Source organism: Andrographis paniculata, unplaced genomic scaffold, assembly GCF_009805555.1.
Source record: "Andrographis paniculata isolate CXL003 unplaced genomic scaffold, ASM980555v1 Contig36END, whole genome shotgun sequence".
In the NCBI taxonomy this organism is placed as follows: Eukaryota; Viridiplantae; Streptophyta; class Magnoliopsida; order Lamiales; family Acanthaceae; genus Andrographis; species Andrographis paniculata.
Window position 1 is genome coordinate 2,644,965 of NW_026137569.1, and position 10,769 is coordinate 2,655,733.

The following is a 10,769-nucleotide window of genomic DNA, read 5'->3' on the forward strand; positions in this document are numbered from 1 at the left end:
ATTAAATCCAATGCTATATATATATTTTCAATTTATCTTTTACTTTATTATATTAAAATTGTATTTCTATATTTTTTTCACTAATTGTCATTATAATAATATTATAAGATATTAATATAAATATTTTTGTCATTTTATTATTATTTGTACAATATTTTTATAGAACAATTAATATTCAAAGATAAATACACAAAAATAAATATAATATTTGTGTAAAACATTATACAAATATAAAAATATTTTAAATATTAAATTTAATGACACAAAAGTAAATGCTTTAGAGCGGACAGAGAGAGTATCAATTATTATTTAACTATGAAATATAAAAAATCAAATATATCTTAAACATATAATATAAGTAAAATATATCTAATAATTAAGGTGCATTAATATTACTTTGTTCTTTCAAAAAAATTATTACATTTTTTCAAATGCACGGTACATATTCACTATTTTTATATTTTTTAAACGATTTTTTATATTTCATATAATTTTTTTTTTTCAATATTCTCACAAAACAAACACACTCATATTTCGAGAATACTTTGATTTAGGTAGTTAAAAAAACAATAAGAAAGTTTAATGTACGTTTATTTAACTTTTTCATTCAAAATTATTAAATTTTAAATATATATATAATTTAATACTTCATCCGTCCCACATTGAGTGTCTTGATTACTGTAAATACGAGAATGTAGAACAAGTATAATTAGTAGATAATTAAGTATGTATTAGTGAAAATAATTAATCTATAATATAAATTATTATATATTAATATTAAAATGATTAATTAGTTTAATTAAAATTTTAAAAAATAAATTAGAAAATTTAAAATGAGATTAAGATGCATAATCATTTTCCAAAAAGAGAAAGTGATATGAGATGTGGGAGGACAGAAACGACAACATAGATATAGTATGTGAAACGGAGGAAGTATATTATAAAAAATCAAAAATTTATATAAAACATGGCAGTTACATATTTTCATTCACTACCACATCCATTGCTATCGACATCACTTATCATTTTAGATTTTTCACAATATATATATACTTCCTTCGTCCTGCAAAAAGTCAACTATTTGGTTTTTGCGTCATTGTACTTAACATTAAAAATATCCTTATATTTGAATAATTTATTTGAAAAATATCATTGTATTTATATTATAAGAGACTAATAAACGTACTTTTGTTTTTTATCTCTTGATTTCTACGACGTATTGATATAATAATTAATATTAAAAAATCAACATGTAAAGAAATCATGGCAACCTTCTTGCGGGACGGAGGGGGTATATATATATATATATATTGTAAATGTGATATGTTGATTTGAAGCAGGAAAGCGAGATTACTAAAATGGTGTTGTAGTAGTTTCAAATTTGTTGCTATTAAGATTAAGAAAAAAAAAAAAACACTTTGAAATCTTGTTTTAATTGACAGATTTGATGTTTTTTTTCAACTGACTTTTCATGATATTGGAATATGCTTGTAAAGTTTTGATTAATTTTACAGATATCTCTTTTAGTGAATTTTGAATAAATTTATTACTCCCTCCGTCCCACATAATTTGTTCTTATCTTTTATTTTTGTCCGTTTCACATAACTTATACTTTTTATTTTTGGAAATATAATTATGTACTTTAATCGTATTTTAAATTTTAATTTTTATAATTTTCTTAATTTTAATTAAATTATTTACTTATTTTAATCTTAATCTATAATTATTTTTACTAAATAATAATTATTTTTACTAATACATTTCTTAATTACTTATTAATTATACATTACCTAAATTCTCATGTCTACAGTAATGCATCCATATTATATGGGACGGAACGAAGGAGTATCATTTTGCTCTTTTTTGTTTTAGGTAATAATTGCTTTGAATCGAAGCAACCAACTTATTCAATATCTTGTTTTATTGATATACTAAACTAGTTTTATAAAGAGGATTTTTTTTTTTTATTTTTTATTTTTTTTGTTATGAGGTGGCCATTGTGTATTGAAAATACCCTTGATCAATTATATTCAGAATTTGTTTGTTTATTGTTTTGATTTGAAAATTTTATATAATATGAAAATTTTAACATAAAAAATAATATTTTATATTAATTTTTTAGAAAGAATACTTCTTTTGTTTGCAATATTTAATTTATTTGGATTCGGTACATAATTAAGAAAAATGAACTATTTTATTGAAAAACAAAAATAGTTGGGGTCTTTTTAAAAATTTAGTTAAGGGTGTGTTTGTTTGGGGATTTGGATTTTGAGTTGAGATTTGAATAGCAAAAATTTTGAATTGGAATAGTTGTATGATGTGATATAAATAGGTTTTGATGTGATGCTTTGAATGTAAAATTAACTTTTAGTATTATATAAAAATTAAAATTAGGTGTTTGATTTGATGTTTTTGGGGAAAATTAGATGAATATTAGATTTGGGGTAAAATCTCCCAAACAAACACACCCCTAGTAATTAAAGAGAATGAAGATGAATAATGTAATAAAATCAATGATATTTATTGCGAAGAATTGTTAACTGAAGAATAATAATTAAATATTAATTATTTTTATTTATTTCAAATATAATAATAAGTAAATTTAATGGATGGTCTAAAAGGGAATGTAAGAATAAATTTGCCGAAAGAAATGAGTATACTCCCTCTGTCCCGATGCAAGGTTGTCATTTACTTTTTGAACGTAATTTTTTTAATATTAGTATTATAATGAGTTATAGTAAAAAAGACAAAAAATGTCCCTACTAATATTATGTAATATAAAAATAATGGCATTTGTGTAATATAGTGTAAGTTGGAAAAATATTTATCATATTAGGTAGATAGTACAATTACTAAATTATCGATAACCTTGTTTTGGGACAGACAAAAAAGAAAAATGACAACCTTTCAATAGGACGGATAGAGTATATATATTATCCCGTATCCTAAATATATATATACAAACAAACCATCAATAAATATTACTAAAAAAATAAGATAAAAAAAAAAAAGACAAAATACAAGAATGTAATCCTTAAAAAATACATTAAAATTGGAAATTGTAAACCCAACTTTTAAAATATATTATAATTAAAGTTATTATACATGGAATATTACATTCTTATAAAATAAAATATCCATCGTCCCCAGTCCCCAATTGGCAATTTGAGATTTTATAATAAATTGAGAAATAATAGTATTTTATTAGTTAGTTGAAATATATAAGAAATTTAGACCATTTTGTCTTTTATGTAAAAGTAAATGTATGTGTAATGATATGTTTGTAATTTAGATAAAAATTAATGGTATTTTAGTATTAGTGTATTATTACCTTTACTACAACAAAAAATAGATACTTTGAAGTGAGACAGAACAAAAATGATAAAAATAATACTTTAAGTTGAGAATTATGGAGTATATGCATATATATATATTATATTATTAATGATGTATAATAATTATAGCCTATACTATTTTATATATTAATAATTTTAATTTTATAATTTTATTATATTATCATCCAATATATTAAGTTATTTTAACGGTAGATTTAGCATAATTTTGTTATATGTGGATATGTACTATTAATTTAAAAAAGTTTAATGTGTAATAATAATGAGATAAAACAAATATGGAGAAAAATAATGTTTAATTGTCAAGTGACTCGGTTTAAAATTTCTATTGTATATTTTCTAATTAAATTTATTTAAATATTTTTTATGAAAAAAAATAAAAATTAATTTAGAATTTTAAATAAAAATATTTTTTTTTGAAAAGTCTCCTAATAACTCACTATTATATTTTAATTTTTTTGAAATAATTATTATTTTATTAAAATATTATAATAATATTAATCATTTCTAATATTAACCCTTTCCTCTCAGTCTAAATGAGTCATTTAGATTTTGTAGTAGATTAAAAAATAATAATATTTTATTAGTTAGTGGAGGTGTTTAAAAGGTTTTGAAATTTTTTTCTTTTGACATTACCTAAAAAGCCATAGTATATATAATGTGTTTGTTTTATATAAAAGTTAATGATATTTTGATTTTAGAGTATAATTACTTTTACTAAAATAGAAAAGAGAGAGCTTTTAAATGAGACGAACGAAAATGGTAAAATAAATACTTTTAGTTGAAACGAAATGAGTAATATATTTTTAAAAATTCATAGAAAATTTTTCGGACAAAAATGTCACATCGTATCATAATTTTATATTTTCAATCCGAATCGTTGACCCTGAAATAAAGTTTAATTTTGTTATTTATTGAATTATAATACCTATATATTTTTTGCTTTTAAAAAAATTTTGACTTAACATACCTCGATATTTTTTAAAAAAAATTAAAAATTTAAATGAAATACACCAAATTTTTTAATGAAACACAGAATCCCCCAAATCATATTGAATATAGGAAAATACCGTTTTGGTGTCGGATTGGCATTGGTGGAATGCAACTTAAAAGTTTATTGACTAAGAATTTGGAATGGGATGGAAAATTACTGCCGCATATTCTATCTTGTAAAACTATTACTCCCTCCGGCTCAATACCGTGTGTTACACTGTAGACAAGGTATTTTCTGAGAGGTGTAATTAATAGATAATTAAAAATATATCAGTGAAATAATTAGTCATTATCTATAACTATAATTATAGTTATAAGATTAAGATAACTAATTAGTTAGTTTGAAATTAAAAAAAAGAATTTAAAAATTTTAAAATAAAATTAAGTGTAATCAGTTTCCAAAAAAAAAAAAGTAACATGGTACGTGGGACGGACAGAAACAGCAACATGGAAACATGGTAAATCTGGGACGGAGAGAGTATTAAATATATATTCTTTCGATCTAATTCAAATATATTTTACATTTTTATTTGTTTTATATAAAAGTATTTGTTTTTTATAATAACAAAAATAATTTATGTATAAATATCAAAACGTTTTTATATTTTACAAAAACAAAATATTTTTTTAAAAATTATAAACACAAAAATATAAAAATAATTTTATATATTTTTATTCATCAATAAATATATTCTCTTCGTCTCAATTAAATTATCCCTTTTACATTAATCACAGAGTTTTAGGTATTGTGTAATTGGTAAATAATTAAAAAGTGTATTAATGAAAATAATTATAATTCAATAAAAATAATTATAGATTAAGATTAAGATAACTACATAGTTTAACTAATTTTTTTTAAAAAAAATTATAAATTATGAATTTTAAAATGTACTTAAAGTGTATAATTATATTCTAAAAAAAAACAAATTATATGAAACGAACAAAAATAAAAATAGTGGACAAACTAAAGAAACAGAAATAAATAGTATAATAATATATGAGTTTAAATGTAAATAATTGTATATATTTTTTTTATTGGATAAGTTTGTCTTTTCTTATGTGCTCTTTTGTTGCTCGCCTTCCAACAACGCTGGTAGGTGTCAAATAGGGCGAGTTAGTCCCTGACCCACTCCCGAATTCGGTTTTAATAGAGCGGGTTGTGAATTTTGAGTTTTAGATTCGGCCGGATTCGGGGCGGGTTACGGGTTTTACTATAAATCTGCTCCACCCTGGACTCGAACCTAAATATTTTAATAATTATTATAATTTATTTATATTTTTATACAATATAAATTATATTGTTATTTATTTAAAAATTAAATATAAAATAGAACATTAATTCTAAATCAAATTTATGTTCGTATTTGTTTCTCTTACAATTCTCTTTATAATTGGGACCACATCTGACCGCCATCACTACGGACTTTCGTCAATATTTGATTGTTCTTAAATTAATCCATTGAAATTTTTGAATATGTTAGAGCAACCTTTTGTTATCCAAATGTTTCAATTGCATATTGAATTTTATAAACAGTTTATATAACAGTAACATCTGATTTTTCTAAATTAACATTATTAAAAATTCATTTTAGCTTAGCTATGTCTCAAAAAAAAATTGAATGATTTACATTTGTTATCTATTGAAAAGAAATGTTATAAATTATTGTAGTTGATAATATTATTAATAATTTTGCATCTGAAAATATTAAAAGAGGTAATTTTATGTAATATATTATGTATTTTATTTATATTTTGTCGGCATGCGGTAAAATTAGCTTTTGTAATAAAATTTAATAATAAAAGTGATGATTAAGCTAAATATAAAAGAAGTATATAAGTCAATGAAATATTAGATTATTTAAAAATTGGCAGCAATGCATAAGAATATATTCTTTTGATTGAAAACAAAAAGAAAGAGACACCAAATATACATACTCCCTCCGTTCCATTCGAACGGTGACATTTGTTTTTGCAAATAAATTTTTTAATATTAGTATTATATTGAATTGTAATGAAAAAGACAAAAATACCCCTATTAATATGGTGTAATATAAAAGTAATGATATTTGTGTAATATATTGTTAATTGAAAGAGTATTTATTATGTTATGTAGGTAGTACAATTACTAAATTAGGAAATTGTAACTTTGTTTTGAGACGAACGAAAATAAAAAATAGTAACTTTTCAATACGACGAATAGAGTATAATAATGATTCAAATTAATGTAAGTTCAGGAAATTTCTGTGTATTTTTGTTTATTTATTTTAAATTCAAATTATCATTATTCAGTACAAACAATTTTTAGTAAAAATGTAGTATTATTATTTTTATTAAATATCAAATTAAAATTAGAACCAAACAAACTTTCTATCAATAATAAATCATTTTAATTAATGCAAGCATACATTACCTAATCTCATTGTTAGATATAGGAATTATGAATTGTATTATTTCCGAAATAAGACTACGTTAAAATATAGTCCCGTTGACCCCACTAAAAATGTCTATATTATCGTAAATACAATAATTTAAATAAAATACTCCGTCCGTCGCATAATCCGTCCCATAAATAAATATTTATTTGTTTTTTCACGTAATTTTAGAAATATTAGTATTATATTAGGATATAGTAAGAATAAAATAGAAATAACTAAAATAATTTTATTAGTATGTGTGATATAAAAGTAATGATATTTGTGTAATATATTGTAAATTGTAAGGGTATTTGTAATGTTAGGGAGACAGTAAAGAAATGGATACTTTGTTATGAGACGGACTAAAATAGAAAAATAGATACTTTGTTATGGGATGGAGAGAATATAATTAATAAATAATTAAAAAATATATTAGTAAAATTATTATTCTATAATAAAAATAATTATATATTAAAATAAAAATAATTAAACTATTTAATTAAAATTTAAAAATTATAAAATATGAAATAAAAAATTATAATTAAAGTATATAACCATACTTTTAAAAAAAATCATATAAAACAGACATAAATTTATAAAAATAAATAAATATTTTATGTAGAACAAAATAAATATATGGATTTGAATTGAAACTAAAATAAATAATACAAATAATATTTTTATAGCTAAGCCTCATATTCAAACCAACTAATTTTTGTCCTTTTAGACGACTTTCAACTCCAACTAATCAATAATTGCTAGAGTGAATTTATTTTGTAAGATAGAATTATAATAATCTCTTCGTCTCAGATACCGTATCTGCTACACTGTAGACACTGTATTTTAGAAGGAGTATAATTAGTAGATAATTAAGAATGTATTAGTGAAAATAATTATTCTATAATATAAATAATTATAAATTAAGATTAAAATAACTAATTAGTTTAATTAAAATTAAATAAAATAAAATTTTAAAATTTAAAATGAGATTAAAGTGTGTAATCATTTTCCAAAAAAAAAAAGTGACATAGTATGTGAGACGGACAGAAACGATAACATGGACATGGTATGTGGGACGAAGGGAGTACATAGTACTAATATTTTAGTGAATCATATAATCATATGATAAAATAATATAGTTTTTACTTTAACGAAGTATTGTATAAAATTATAATTGTTTCCTAAAATACCCTTAGTTATATGATACAACTAATATTAAAGTTAATTATCAATAAAAGACAAATAGTCATTTTAATATTAGTAAAATATTGTATTATTTAATTATATCTAAAAAAGAGGATTAGTCAAGGAATCAAATCGTATCCTATATATATATATATTTAATTTCAAGTGGATAGTAGTTTTCTCATTTTTTCCCCATCCATTATATATCTTAATAATAATAATTTATTATTGTACGGTAATATTTGTTATATTTTTTAGAATAATAAAATTTAAAATTAAAATAATTCTTTAATTTTATATAAAAAAATATATTAGTGTAATAATTTAAATAAAAAACAATTTTTCTATATTAAATAAAAATAAATGTATAAAATCAAAATATAATGCTCTCAATTATCCTAGACATAAATAATTTTATAATATAATTAAAATAAACTATTAAAATTTATGCTTTGAAATTTATATTTTTGCTTTAGCCGTCTTCGACCTATCAATTTCATTTATCCAGTTTTAACTCCAAATATATAGTTGCTACAGTAATTTTACTCCAACTATAACTCTATTTTTTCACTATTATTCTTCAAATATTCAATTTTTCCTATTATTTTAAACAACTTTTATTTTTATAATTTAAAATAATTTTTTAAAATTTTAAAAAATTAAAATTAAAATTAAAAATCAAATTATAATTTTAAAAATTAAAAAATAAAGCAACGTAAAAAAAAATGGCATTGCTACAGTGCAACACCAAAATTGGCGACGCAAAAAATTGACGTTGGATTTGGCGTTGATTGGAGACAACCGACGCCAAATAAGCCAACCCAGTGCCATTATATAAATTATATGTGTATGGATTATAATGTAAAAATAATTAAAATTGTAGTGTAATTTATAAATATAAAAAGTTATATAAAATAATATAAAAGAACAATATACATGGAATATACTTTTTGGAGTAAAAATTAAAGTTTATGGTTGGAGTAAAAGTACTGTAGGTCAACTGCATTTGTACTGTAGCAACTGCGAGGAGCGACGAATTGGAGATGGCCTAATAATAAAATGTTATTATTTTTTAATTGATTAGAAAAATTTAAATATATACTTTGATATGAAACTGAGGAGTAATTATTATTTGATTATATTTATTTTATATTTTTATAGTATATACAATTTGATTCTCTACCTATATAATAATATGTACATATATGTATTGATATATTTTTTTATTGGCACCCGTGATTTCATAAAAAGCGCCAAATTCCCTGTATTTTTAAAACTGCGTCAAACTCCCTCGTGGTTTCATAAAATCTGCGTCTAACCCCCTCAGCAGTCCTTATTTAACGGTATTTGACTTAAATGTGCCCAAATTGCAAATAAATTTTAAAATCTCAGTTTCTAAACCCCTAAAATTATAAATATATTCATTTTTCTTGTATTTAATTTAAAAAAATAATAAATATACTAAAAAATAGTTATTTTTATCAGGTTTTAAGAGTTTATTTTTACTATTTTTTGAGGCTAAATATAAGAAAAATATATATATTTGTAATTCTAGAGGTTTATAAATTAAGATTCTAAAATTTATTCACAGTTTGGGCGCATTTAGGTCAAATTCTGTTAAATAAGGACCGCCAAGGGGTTAGACGCAGAGTTTATGAAACCATAAGGAAGTTTGATGCAATTTTAAAAATACGGAGAATTTGGCGCAATTTCGTGAAACCACAGGTAAATTTTATGCAACTTAACTTTTTTTATTTAAATATAAATTTACAAATAATATAAATATATATGGATGGTCTAATGATATGTATAGCCGGTCCTGAGCCCGGGCGTAAGGGGCGTCCATCCAGAGCCCACGGTAAACAAGGGCCTAGTATATATTTATGTTATATATATAATTTATTTGATATATATAAATAAAAAGTACTCCATTCGTTCTGGAACTATAGTCTTAGTTGTGTTGGACACGAGATTTAAGGAATATTGATAGTGGGTAAAATGATAGGTAAAAAACATTTTTGCTCTTGTGAGTGTATTAGTGTAAAAAGTAGTGACAATTGTATTTGTGTAATAATAATGAAAAAGTAAGGATAGTTATATAGTGATATGATTATTTATGGAAATAAGACTATTGTTTTGTGACGGACAAAAATAGTAAACAAGACTATTGTATTGGAACGGAGGGAGTATTATAATTTGGTGGTATAAAGATTAATTTTTAATATTGAGGTCTTAAGTTCAAATTTTATATGTCTCAAACATTTAGAAATATTTTTTTATACTCCCTCCGTCTGCTTCTCAGGTCACATTTATATTTTGTGTCATTGTATTTAACATTAAAAAGATTCTTATGTTTGTATATTCTTTTGTAAAAATAACATTCTATTAGTATCATAAGACACTAAAATAAATATTTTTATAATATTTTCTTAATTTGTAGGAGTACTATATTTTAATATAGTAATTAATATTAAAAAATTAATACATAAAAAATAAATAAGACCCTTAGAGCCGGACTTAGGTAATACTATTTTTCATCTAAAAATCCTAAAATTTTATTTTATTTAATTATTTAAATATTATTATAATTAAAAATATATTATTTATATATATTTTTAGGCCCATATATATATATATATATATATTTTTTGTCCAAAGCCTTTCGAAAGTTAGGATCGACCTTGATGCTAATCAAAAGTTTCTGCTTTGTAGCATGTAGTCCTTCACCAAAAAACTGCTCAATTACATTGGTGATTATTTGAATATTTAGTTACCAAACAAAATACATGAATACATTAGATTGATGTATCAACTAAGACTTTAT